Below are 12248 nucleotides of genomic sequence, written 5' to 3' on the forward strand. Positions count from 1 at the left end.
TTTTTGTATTTCTTGTGGAGATAGGGTTTCGCCATGTTGCCCGGGCTGTGCCACTGTTTTTATCACCCGTTTTTATAATTCTTGAAATCTGAACTTCTCACTGAAATAAACTATAATGTTATGCCACTCTAGAACACTTAAGATTTTCTAGAGACCTAATAAATTAATATATATTATTAACCTAAAATATTTATTCTTATGTAACAATTAGCAACAAGACTGCTAATTTGCCTATTTGGAATAACAACAAATAAAATCTTTCTAGATTTGTAATAGTTTGTGGAACTAGAGTTGCTGTTCAACAACCAACTCAAACTTTTGACAGTTCTGTGTGCTTTTTGATTGTTAGGTGACCCTCTTTTGCACATGGCTGCCTCCCAACCCTGCCAGCTGCCCGCAGGTGATTTTCGCACTGGCCCCTGAAGCACCAGTCGTGGGTATGGAGCTACTATAGTGTAAATGAGTCAAAACCACTACAATAACAAACACCACAGTATGTCCTCTGTACTCCTCGGCAAAAGGAGCATATCAGTAATAATTTAACAGTATTAATTCTCTATACCTGTTTATAAGTTGAGCTTCTGCTTGTGTTTTCATAGGAATAATTGATCTGTCGGGTTTGCAGGATGCCTAATTTTAACTTAACTCTAATTCTGTCTAGCATCAGCATCTAAGAATGTCAATATTTTCATCTGGAAAGTCATGAAATGACCCTTGCATATACTCAAGAAATAATTTGCAAGTTACTCCGTACAAATAAACATAATATTGTGCATTTTGTATTCTGAAACTTATTTTTAAAATTAGGACTAAATCTGAATTATCATACATATTGAATACTTGTTTTGTTGTTTGTTTTTTTTACATAAATTGAATTATGTTTACCAGATTTAAGATGCCTCCTGGAACATGTTGCCAAGTAAAGAACCATCATAAAAGTTCAATTTTTTTCTTCCATTAGGAGTTTCAGAAAGCTAGTTATATAAGTATATGGATTTTCCCGGTAATAAACAATAATTTACTTACACTGCTTTATATTGGACCACCAATATTTTGATGACAGCACATATCCATCTTCTTGCATTATCTTGATGAAAATTCTGTACTTTACGTTTTTTATGTTTGTCAAAAATTTTAGAAAGTTAGTTGCTTCCTGGACTATATTATTATATCAAGATATCTAGGAAGGGTTGATTTTAATTCATCCCGTAGAGTGGTGTTTGAAAATTCGTTACATGTTTTAAAAATCTGCTTGTGGTCAAAGGTCTTAATGCCTTTATATTTTTGAGATTGAAGCAGAGCATTTTCAGCAGATATGCTAGCCTTATTTATTTTAGTTTATCCCTAGTGAGTATTTCTATTATGAGAAATTCAGATGTCTTGTATAGTCATTAGTTCATAATTTTTTTGTTATAGTATGTACATATATTGGATCTCAGTAATTTCCACTGAGATTAAAATTCAGCTCCTTCAGATTTTTGCATCTGGGTGGTAGAAGTCATAGAAACACTTTATAAACCCAAAGAAGCACAAATATACAAAAGAAAATACCTTTGCCTGGGGAGAGTCAACTAATATAGATTCAGTATAGCTTACAATACTAGAAGTTCAGGTAACACTTTGAGAGCGTGTCAGGCCACTGTTCTTGCAACCTCTTTTAAAAATTTCAGCTCATCTAGTGGCGGGCACTTGTAGTCCCAGCTACGCCGGAGGCTGAGGCAGGAGAATGGTGTGAACCCAGGAGGCGGAGCTTGCAGTGAGCTGATATCGTGCCACTGCACTCCAGCCTGGGTGACAGAGCGAGACTCCGTCTCAAAATAAAATAAAATAAAATTTCAGTTTATCATCCTAGGTCAAGGTATGACTGCCTCTGATTAATCCAATACTGCTGTCAAACATTCATAAATAGCACCACATGGAAGAGTTGATAATATTGTATGTTAAATCCAGATTATAATATACTATGACCAAAATCCATTCAATGGTGTTTTGTCTTTGTGGCTTCTAAATTAAACAATTTAAAAAACAGATGTGACTTTTTTCAAGAAAAATAAAATCAAATGAATTATTTGTGAATAAAGCAATGTGTAGGCTGGGTGCAGTGGCTCATGCCTATAATCCCAGCACTTTGGGAGGCTGAGGCAGGAAAATTATTTGAGACCAGGAGTTCAAGACCAGCCTGGGCAACACAGTGAAACCTTGCCTCCACAAAAAACAAAAAGGTTTTTTAAAAAGTTAGCCAGGCAAGGTGACATGTGCCTGCAGTCCTAGCTACTTGTGAGGCTAAGGTGAGAGGATCACTTCAACCTGGAGGTGGCGACTGCAGTGAACCATGCACTGCACTCAGCCCGGGTGACAGAGCATGACCCTGCCTTAGAAAAAAAAAAAAAAAAGAATAAAAAGAAAAATAAAATAGCATGTGAATTGTCATATACTTCCTGCCTACTATTCTCAAGAATGACTATGCTAATATGTCTCTGAAACCAACATATAGAATTATAGTCCTACTTAATTTATGAAACATCTGTGATATTCCAGGCAGGTATTGTGTTAAAGAGAATAAATGTAATTGAAATATAGTCTCTTCCATTGAGAAACAGTTTACTAAGTAATGGTGGTAGAATAATACATGTAAACTTACCCCCAAGCTGATTTCATTAGCAGTAATAGCTATTTATGGACAATGAGTAGCCAGGATTTCTATTTAAAAGAAGTTTGAGTGCAGTAAGATAGATAGAATTGGAGCTAGAGTATTTGCATGGCAATTTGCATAGCACACACAGTGTTTTAACTTCATTGCATATATATTTGGAATGGCCTCTATGTGTGTAATGGAGAATTGGGTTCTTCTTAGAAGCTGAATGGTTAAATATTCCATTTCCAAGACACTTCTTGTAACTATTGCTCTTTACAGAAATATGTGCCAGAAATCCTACTGAACCCTGTATGTATAATATTTCTAAATATTAAAAACCCAATGAAAGAATAACATGAGACACTGAAATATAAATCAACTGGCCCAAGATTTCATAGACTGTGGGTGGTGAACTGATTTATAATTTCAACTATGTACAATCTTACTGCAAATTTATTGTTATGCTTATTTGTTATTATAAGCTTATGTGCTGCTCTTTCATGTCTTCATTTCCTCCCACCTGTTTACAATAGACACATATTTTCATTATGTATTGCCAACTTATGAAGACTTTTCTAGAAGTGACCAAGGTTCACTGAGCCTTTGGTTGTATCATCCAGGTGAAAGTCTGAGGCAGACATCCTGTTCCACACTGCCCTTATTTCTACTGGGGTCTCACACCTCTCTCACTATCCATAGATGAGATCAAAAGGGGGTTTTAATTTTATTAATAAATATTTATAGCATATTTCTGAAACTAATTTTTTTACATTTAGAAGAAATGCCTTCAGAACTTCTATTTCTAACAGCTATGCCTTTAATGTAATGGCATACAGGCTGTATATAGGTAAGATGTAAAGCTCACATAAAATACAAGATTAGTTATGCTACCATTTGTTTAGCACATTATGTTCCATGCTAACCACTTAATCCCATTTACTGACTTAATTCTTACAGTAACGTTGAGAGGACTGTATTATTGTCAGGATTCTACAGATGCATAAACAGAAGTTATGAGTGGATAAGTAACTTGCCTAGGGTTGTATCACAAGTGGTATAGTTGGGATTTGGACCCAGGCATTTTGGCAAATTTTTTATTTATTAGTAAAATACTGTATAAAATAATAATTCTCCAGTGACATTCCTGTTTATTTCCTCTTGGATCTAAGAGAGCGGATATGTAAAAAGATTAAATTTGATGTTTCTTTAGGCCCTTAAGTGGTGACTTATTTTCCTACCTTCTACCATTTGTCTAATAATTAATCCAATAATAATGGACAAGAATTCTAAAATTCTTATCTAGGGTGTAAGTTAAATTTGATTTTTTGTTTTTAAAATTAGCTTAATAAGGGAATACTCTAAATAATGAAAAGAGACAGAAAATGATAAAAGGAAAGGAGATGAGTCAAAGCTGCTGTCAAAATAATAGGATTCGTAATTTAGAAACAGTTCAGCTGTGTTGATTTTTTACGATGCATGAAATTTGCATTCATGCAAACTAAGGTTGCTTTTCCGGCTCTTAGAAGAGCTCCATTAAATGTTGTCTTAAGACTTGTGACTCTAGACTTCCTGGTAGGCCAAAATTATTATATAACAAGGGATTGTCAGAAATGGACCAACCATAAGTGAGTGACACTGAGGACAAAACCTGAAACACAGGCAATATCAGCTTTCCTGGCACTTTGTTCTGATCCATATTTAAGTCCTTGTGTCTATTGGTTCAACCAGGAAATTCTCATATGTATCCTCAGCTGTTTTATAGAACCAGAATGTATACATCCAAAGATTAAAATTTCATCTCATTTATTTACATGTTACTGACATAAGGGGGGAATAACGAAGAGTTGAATAACGGAGTGAGAAGCAAGAAGAGAATTCAGGTATGAGACTGGAACAAAAAGGCTTGAAGTAACGACCTCACAAGTGAGTGAAGCACTTCTACATGAAGGATGAATTACCAGCCTTTACGGGAATCATGAATTTTGCCTAAACATTTATTTTGTTTGAATCACAAAGCATCTAGTATTTTTAAATTTTATGCCTCCAGGTAACAGATGTATTGTCTAGATTGGCACTGACACACAACTTTTTATTTTTTCATAAGAAAGCCGTTGCACATATACACACACTTGTGTGTGTGACCCATGAAAGTTTTAGAACTTTTAAATCCGATTCCAGAATTTAGCAAAAAACCTAGCTTGCAAATTCCCTGACAGTCTTAAAAAAAATTATGGCCATTAAAGTGCTTTTAATAGCATGGAGGATGAAAAATACTAATGAAAACATTCCACCATGCAGCGGATTTTACATGGTCAGTCTATAATGTGTGGTCTGTTTTACAAATATGTCTCCAATCTTAAACCCACAGAAGGAAACAATATAACTCTTATGCAGAAAGTGGTTTGAAACTTACTTGATAGATTTTTAAGTCACCGCAGAGTCTGATTGATAAAATATGATTATACCTCCAGAGTAACTTTCTAAGATATTAATATGACAAAAATAGCAAAAAATAATAATAGCAATAAGACTACGCAATACTGAAGATGACTTTTATCCATCAGGGTCTAGAAAGAAACAGATGGCATTTCCAAATTGGATAATTTGGGGACAGTTAATAGTCAATTTGCAATGAGCATGAGCAAAATATATTGAAAATATAAGGGATAGTTGTATACCCCATGGGTGGGAACAGCAGTGGGTGGTTATCACCCATAGTCTTGAAAAAGCAAGGAGAAGGAGCATTTTCCAGAACCCAGAGAAAGAGAGGCATTTTTGCAGAAAGCTACCTGACAAATACTGAGACCTCCATTTGTGGGACAAAGTCAGCTTGTGGTGATCCCTCAAGGAAGGGATAATTACTCTAAACTCACCCTCTTCCATTCCTGTAATCTCCTACCGGGACTCTGCATTAATTCTCATTGGTAGAATGAAACTGAAAGCCAGGAGCAAAGGAGCCTTGGTGAGATCCAACCTGGTGTGCCTCCTGGGCACAGAGCAGGGTGGGGAACAGTGGGACATGGATCTACACAGACTAGTGGAAGATATATCTAGCATACCTGTGAAAATAACGTTTGAAATGCAAATGAACATGATACTTTAATTATTACTGAAACTGGGATTTCCAACAGAAAAAATAAAGATCTTAAAACTCAGTGGAATGTTAAGCACTTATGGGAAGGAACAGTCAGTTAATTAATAAGCAATGTGTCTTTCCATTTTGTTTTGGAAAATCAAATTTACAGAATGAAAACCACTGGCAGATTTTACTTTGGGTGATCTTAAGTGAGAAGACTACTGTGAAAGAAGGATTTTGTAAATTACATGTGTAATTTACAAAAAATTATACATGTCATTTACAAAACTTCTGTTTGTCTTATTAACTAGGAAGTTGGCCACACCTCTGGTCATCTAAGAAACAACCAGAGGTGTGGCAAGCTCTTTGGTCTCGTGTGAACATCGTCATATACAACAGAATTTTGGGGAAAAAATAAACCTGCCCATATACCATCCTTTATAAAGGTTCAACAAGTGTTACACTAAAAGCTTATGCCAACCTGACTTTATATATTGCTTTAAGAAAAGTAATCACCTTTTCACACAAACAATCGAAGTCAAATCATCACCTTCTGCATTTTAGAAATCATTGAATGCACTTATTTTCTGTCCTTTCATAACTACAAAGATGTGTTCATTCACTCCTCAAGGCTTTTTCTATGGTACTTTGACAGTTTAGCCAATGTTCATTTTACTATATTATTTTTCTTTTCACCCAAATTAGAGTCCATTTGAAACATTTGCAGTACAAGAGTGTGCAAACTTACAAAAAAAAGTCTTTGGTTCTCCTGCTAGGGATTACAATTACTAACTTGTTCAGAATGGCAACTCATTTATCAGTAGAGAGTCTTATAAGTGTGTAGAGCAAGGACATGCTTTTGAATGATATTTTTTAGGGAGAAAAGGGAGCTCTTCTTTAGATATTTTTTATATTATTTCCTAGCCAATACAATTGTTTGGGCTGCCCAGTTATAAATACAACTTATATTCATGGTCATGATTAATAAATGTGTAAGTATATAATATATTATGTTGGTACAAAAGTAATTGCAGTTTTGCCATTGAATGTAATGGCAAAAACAGAAATTATTTCACACCAACTTAATATCTGTACCAAAATTCAGATGGCTTGTTGTGATATCTGTCTTCTTTTTATAGGATAGTCTTTTAATGGTTACCACTTTTCAAAGTATTGGCCTTGTACTTAGGGAAAAGCCCTAAGGGGTGTTTAAAATAGCCTTCTGGTCACAATTGCTAGACTTTTCATAGTGATCCTGAAGTTAGATAAAGAGATTAGCAAGTTTACCCATTAAATTTGATATTTTTAGGGAATGACATGTTCATTTTTAAGAAAATTTGGAGTATTTGTAGAAAATTCTATGTAGCGCAAAATTTAATAATAAATGCGGCAACTTACAAGCAATTGTCCTTATTATCTTTCTAGCACATCTAAATGTAATAACCCTAGTTTATATTTATACAGTGCTTTACAATTAGAAATACACTTTTCCAACGTTTACCATGTTTGCTCCAACAGAAATTCTATGAGGTAAACATGCAAGGGTCTTTATACTCATTTTGCAAGTTCAGCAAGTTAGAGGTAGAGAAGGCCCGTGATTTTCTTACCATCACATGGTTAGTTATGAAGCTGTAATTCTTTTTTTTTTTTTTTTTGAGCCGGAGTCTCGCTCTGTGGTCCAGGCTGGAGTGCAGTGGCCGGATCTCAGCTCACTGCAAGCTCCGCCTCCCGGGTTTACGTCATTCTCCTGCCTCAGCCTCCCAAGTAGCTGGGACTACAGGCGTCTGCCACTTTGCCCTGCTAGTTTTTTGTATTTTTTAGTAGAGACGGGGTTTCACCGTGTTAGCCAGAATAGTCTTGATCTCCTGACTTCGTGATCCGCCCGTCTCGGCCTCCCAAAGTGCTGGGATTACAGGCTTGAGCCACCGCGCCTGGCCGAAGCTGCAATTCTAATGCAAGTGTTGTAACTACAAATCTTGTGATTTTTCCACCGATCCCACTTGACTAAATAAATAATTTGTGCCTTTATATTCCAGGTCCTGTATAGTCTTGGAGAATATAAACATTAACTCTTTCTTGCAGCTCTTTTTGATTACATACATACAACACACATAGATATACCTTTATGATATATATTCTGCTGAGTAAGGCTAATTTTGCCATTTTTGTTTTTCAGAGTTTCTTAATTAGGTGTTTCATTGTTTAAAAGATTATAAAAAACAAGTAAACTTTTAAAATTTAATTTCTTTTTGTTTTTTAAAATTAGAGATGAGGTCTTACTATGTTGCCCAGGCTGCTCTTGAACTCCTAGGCTCAAGCTATCCTCCCATCTTGGCCTCCCAAAGTACTGGGATTACAAGTATGAGCCAGCTTGCCTGGCCTAAAACAACTAAAACTTTATACACAAAGTTGCTTAAAGAAAAAGCTAGACTATTCCCATGAATCTGCCTGCTTCCCTTCAATCCCGCCATGCTAAGGACTAAAGGTAACCATTGTACATAGATTACTGTGTTAATAGCCAAGATTGGATTAACATATTTCTGCTCAAACATACATCTGTAAATATGTAGAAATATATAGGAGTTCTGTTTGTTTTTAAAGAGAAGGAATTACTCTCTATACATAATCTATTTGAAAGAAATGGAATTGTCCTCTACACATTGTTCTATAACTTGATTGCCTTAACAATATATCATGAACATTACCATTTGCCGATAAAGATATAACCTCATATTTGCATTATAATTTCTGTATGCACATCATACCCATGTATAATTTTACACAGATCTCTTAACATTCTCTTTTGCTTTTTAAGATTCCCTGACCCCCATCTCCTCTTTTTTCTTCATTCCCCTCCTGCTGGACTCTCTTCCTTCCTCCCACCTCTCTACCCAATAACTTATGTTAATATAGTTTTTGCATAACTTTCCATGACTTTTTCCATGCTTATATAGTCATATACTACTGCATGTCTATACACAAACCTGTGCTTGCATATATACTTACAGAGGTTCTATCCCGGTATGTTTTACAAAGAATCATATTTTATCACTTCTTATTTTACTTTCCACTCTCGAAGTTATCTTATGGAAATCTCTCAAATGCCAGAGATCCAATTCATTTTTTATGACTGCATGATATTTTCAATGTTTGGCTCTACTATAAATTACTTAACCATTCTTTATTGATGAGCATTGTTTATTCTGTTAGTCAAGAGGGAGAAATGACGCCTTTTGTTTTAACACAGATAATTTAGTATAAAGATATATTCCGTGGCTGTAAAAGATCATTAACTAGGTAACTGAAAGGAAAAAAAAATAAGGACACAAAGATGTTGCAAAGGCAGGGATTGTAGGAAGCAGCCATCCTCCCGAGGTCTCAGTGAACAGGGGAAGGAAATTAAAATTATTAAAAGCTTGGAGGAGGGCCCCATGGAACTGGAACTCAAACCTCTTAGAATTCTAAGAATCCAACAGTGGTCTTCAAAAGAGTACAATGAGCCTGTTTCTGGGGTGTTAGAAACCGTGTATCTAGCTGCCAGCTGCTGCTACAGGAGGGGATTGCAACTAACTCCCAGGGTGAAGAAGCATTTCTAGGATGATGCAAACACAAGAAGCCTATAGAAATCAAATAGATGGAGCAAATCCTGTTTTCGTTTTCTAGCCTTCTAGTTTCCCTGTGACCCCCCTCAACCCCCACTCCCCAATAAGCAGAGCTTAGAATGGAGTCACGTGACACAACAGAAGAGTGGTTTGTGGAGTCCCAGCCCAGAACAGAAGCTAGAAGGATGGATTTAAAGCTTTGAGGCATTAAATTTACAACTGTCCCATCTTTATTGCTGGGATTCTTTTTTTTTTTTTTTTTTCAGTTCAAAGCAGAGTTGTATTAAGTGTCCTCATTTACATATTTTTATGTACTAGTGCTTGTATTTCTCTGGGAGAGATTCCCAAGGGTGAAATTACTGCATGAAGTGATATTTTTAATTCAATATATGTTGCCAGATGTTTTTTCAATGATATTGCAGAAGAAAATCACATTTCTACTAGCATTTTTTGAGAGTATTCATTCTTCCTATTGCCATCAGCAACAGAAGCTATAACTCTTAAATTTTTTCAGCGTGATGAGAAGTCTTGTTGCTACTTTAATTTACATTTTTCTGACTGCTCGTGATTTTGAGCATCTTGCCATACATTTATTGACAATATGTAGTTCCTTTTTTGTGAATTTCTGTTTCTATCTCTGCTCATTTATTTTTTCTATTGGGTTCTTTTCTGTTGCCGCTTTTGTGAATAGCTAAAACCACTGCATAGTCTAGAAATTAAACTTTATCAGTCATTTGTGTTTCATGGTTTACTAATGCAATTGTTTACTCACTTTAATTTTTCTTGTTTTTTTAGACAGAGGATAATCAAATATACCAATGACATATAGTTTCCAGTTTGTGTCTTAGCTATGTAAATCTCGCTCATCCCAAGATTGAATTTGTAATTTAGACTTATTCGAAGTTTTTTTTTTTTTTTTTTGAGACGGAGTCTCGCTCTGTCGCCCAGGCTGGAGTGCTGTGGCCGGATCTCAGCTCACTGCAAGCTCTGCCTCCCGGGTTTATGCCATTCTCCTGCCTCAGCCTCCCAAGTAGCTGGGACTACAGGCGCCGCCACCTCGCCCGGCTAGTTTTTTGTATTTTTTAGTAGAGACGGGGTTTCACTGTGTTAGCCAGGATGGTCTCGATCTCCTGACCTCGTGATCCGCCCGTCTCGGCCTCCCAAAGTGCTGGGATTACAGGCTTGAGCCACCGTGCCCGGCCTTAGGACTCCATGATTATACATGCTAAATGATAGAGGTCTGACTTTTTCTTCCACAGAGGTAGCCAGTTGTCCAGCAACATTTACTATATCAACTATCCTCAATACTGACGGGAAATATTTTTTATATGTGAGATTCTTACATGTATTTCTGGATTTTCTATTCTTGATTACACTGATCTTTTGCTTAATTTCTATGCCAATACCATATTGACTTAATGATAGTGACTTTTAATATTTGCAATGCCTAGCATAAGAAGCTCTCCTTTTTTTTTCATTATTTTCTTGGCTATTCTCAGGTTTTTTTTATGTATATGTTCTTTAAGATCATTCTTCTTTAAGATAATTTTATCTATCTCCTTTCTTCTCCAGAAAACAAGAAATAAATTCTATTAGAAATTTAATTGGAGCTACATTCTACTCATATGTCAATTTGTAGTGGTTTTATATATTAGAAAATTATCTTCCCATCAAAGTATAGTACTTTTTTTGTTCAGATCATGATTTATACTCCTCAGTAATATTTTATAGAATATATTTTTGAATAAAATTTCATGTCCTTGTTAAGTTTTCCTAAGTGTTTTGTAGTTTTTGTTTTTGTTCTTACATTTCTAGATATTCATTGCTAAGAGAAAGCTATTGATTTTGTAGTGTTTCCATTAGGATAGACACAGTGTTATAATAAACAAATCAAAAATGTAATGGCTCACAAGAAATACACTTTTTTTCTCTCTCTGATGACAGTTTAGAGTATATACTCCAAGTTGGCAGAAGGCTTTTCATTATGTGGTCACTCAAAGACCCATAAGAATTCAGCTCTACCATCTTTGATATGTGGCTTCCTGCCTTGCCCTGATAGTTTCCATCCCAACATAAAGCAGTAGGAAAAAAGCATGTAAGAAATTGTATGGGAGATTCATGTGACAGGCAGGAAATTGACAGTTGTTAGTTCTGGTCACATCTCGTTGGAGAGAATTTGACCTTAGGCAACCTACAACCAAAGGAAGGCTGGGAAATATAATGCCACTGTGAAGGTGTGTATTCAGTTATTATTCCATTAATGCATAAGCAAAAGATAATGGATTTTAGGAAACCTAGTAGACTCTGCCATGGTATAATTGTCCTATATCTAACTACTCTACTAAAGTCTAATTAACTAAAGTCTGATTCTTAACCAGAGACACTTGGGATTTCTAAGATATTATGTCATTATTAAGAAAGGATTGCTTTATTGCTTCTTTCTCAATAGTTTTTCCACAAAGTACGCCATTTCCTTATTGTATTTGCTAAAAACTCTAAGACAAGTTGAATTATAATAGCAAGCACCTCTAACAGATGTTCTTCAATTTTTATAGTTTCTGTATTTTACCTATTAGAATTATATTTTGTATTTTTTTAGAATATTGTCTTTGTTACTACAAAAGGTTTCCTTCAATTCTTGTTTTACTTAGAGCTTATGTTAGAATAAGACTGCCAGGGTTTGTCAAATATCTTTTCAGAATTTAATTATAAAATCACAATGTTTGTCTCTTTCAATGTATCAATCTAATAGATTATGTTGACAAGTGTCCTGAGTTTTTAAAACCTGAAATAGATAAATTCTATTTATTCTATTCTTTGGTAATTTTAGTGGTACACTGCTCATGTATCAAAGATATATGCTACTATCGAAATATACACTAATTTTTAAGATTTTCTGCATCTGTAGTTCCAAATGAGATCGGAGCACAATTTT

The 12248-nt window shown here is 35.2% G+C and overlaps 1 protein-coding gene across 1 annotated transcript in view; it reads left to right on the plus strand.

The window, feature by feature from the left end:
• The first annotated feature begins 9214 nt into the window (after positions 1–9214).
• MARCH1 (membrane-associated ring finger (C3HC4) 1, E3 ubiquitin protein ligase) overlaps positions 9215–12248 on the plus strand; it is a 182964-nt gene continuing 179930 nt past the window's right edge. The window contains exon 1 of the mRNA XM_011959680.1: positions 9215–9289. The gene's annotated coding sequence lies outside the window, so the exon portion shown is untranslated. The remainder of the gene's footprint in view (positions 9290–12248) is intronic.

The sequence above is a fragment of the Colobus angolensis genome, unplaced genomic scaffold (genome assembly GCF_000951035.1).
Source record: "Colobus angolensis palliatus isolate OR3802 unplaced genomic scaffold, Cang.pa_1.0 Scaffold5, whole genome shotgun sequence".
NCBI lineage: Eukaryota > Metazoa > Chordata > Mammalia > Primates > Cercopithecidae > Colobus > Colobus angolensis.